Raw genomic sequence first — 1,426 nt, forward strand, 5'->3', positions numbered from 1 at the left:
AGGAGGGGGGCAGGAAGGAGCATGGCTATTTAAGCCACCCCACACATGAGGTTTGCAAACACTAGGTTCCTCTTATTTCTATCACCAGACTTGAGGTAACATCTCCAACTCCAAATAACCTTTTTATACAAATCTTTCTTTTCATTTATAGCAGGGATTTTTAACGTTGTCACAATTGATTGGTTGATGTGTGTATGTTCGCGTGTGTGTGTTAATGTGGTATTGTGAAGGTACAGGTGCATGAAGGCACTTGAGGCCAGGGGAGGTCTTCGAGTGGCCCACTCCGTCACTCTCTCCCTTATCCTTTTGAGACAGTCTCTTACAGAATCTGAAGCTAGGCTGGGGTCAGCCAATCCTAGAAATCCCCCTGTTCTCACCCCACAGTGCTGAGATTAGAGAGGTTATGGCATAATCGCCGTATTACTAGGGTTCTGAGAATTCAAACTCAGGTCCTTAAGCTTGTGCTGCAAATTCTCTTATCCACTGAGCCACCTCTGCAGCTCACTATGGACATTTTTGACTGAATCATTTGTTGTTTTATTGTGGGATATTTGATGGCATTTTGTCTCATTTCACTAGAGGCTAATGGCACTGTCTCTTTCCATTAGTGACAATCACGGATACCCTCAGAGACTGTAGAGTATGCCTTAACAGGCTGTGTGCTTTAGGTTGAGAAACATTGCCTTAGAAACATCTTCAAAACAAGCCTAAATTTACCTTGCTTTGTCTTTGGCCCAGTTTGAAGGGATACTGGTTTTTGAATGGCAGAAAGGCCACCAGTTGGGTCACTCACTTTAGTTTTCAAAGGTCAGCTATACTTGCAGCCAGGAATCATATAAAGAAAGGCTAACTTCTCAAAGCGTGGTCCTCTGCTCTTTATGGAAACCTTTTGTGGACACACTTAAATCACTGTAGCTGTGTTTAAAGTTATTTAACACAAGTATTTCATCAAGAAAGAAGATGCAGAGAACAACATGTGGAAATCAGCTAATAATGTCAAGGGTTGAGATGCTGGATTGCATTGGTACCCCATGTTAGCTGAGAAAATACTAACTACAACAACTAGGCCGTATTTGTTGAGGGATCGTTATGTTAATGGTAAAACATGCAGTTGTAAGAGGTTCATATTTATGTCATTAAGTACTGAAAATAGTGATGCAAATGTCTTCAATTTTCTTTAGATTTATTTATTTTGTGTGTGTGTGTATTATTGTTTGGCTCAAATGCATTGCCTGTGTATCATGAGGAAGTTGGAAGAGGACACTGAATCCCTTGAAACTGGAGTTCTCCTCACAGGTGGTGATGAGGAGCTAAAGTGTATTGTTCAAGCTACTGGGAAAAGAAGCTGAGATCTTGCGCAGGGGCCATGCTAATCTTCTCTGTATCGTTCCAATTTTTCGAGCAGATGAGGGAGGGGGACTTGATC

General features: G+C 41.7%; 1 pseudogene; it reads right to left on the bottom strand.

Annotated features, from left to right (window-relative positions):
* Window positions 1–1,352: 1,352 nt before the first annotated feature.
* Window positions 1,353–1,426, bottom strand: LOC142841855 (U6 spliceosomal RNA; annotated as a pseudogene).

Source organism: Microtus pennsylvanicus, chromosome X (genome assembly GCF_037038515.1).
Source record: "Microtus pennsylvanicus isolate mMicPen1 chromosome X, mMicPen1.hap1, whole genome shotgun sequence".
NCBI classification, from domain to species: Eukaryota; Metazoa; Chordata; class Mammalia; order Rodentia; family Cricetidae; genus Microtus; species Microtus pennsylvanicus.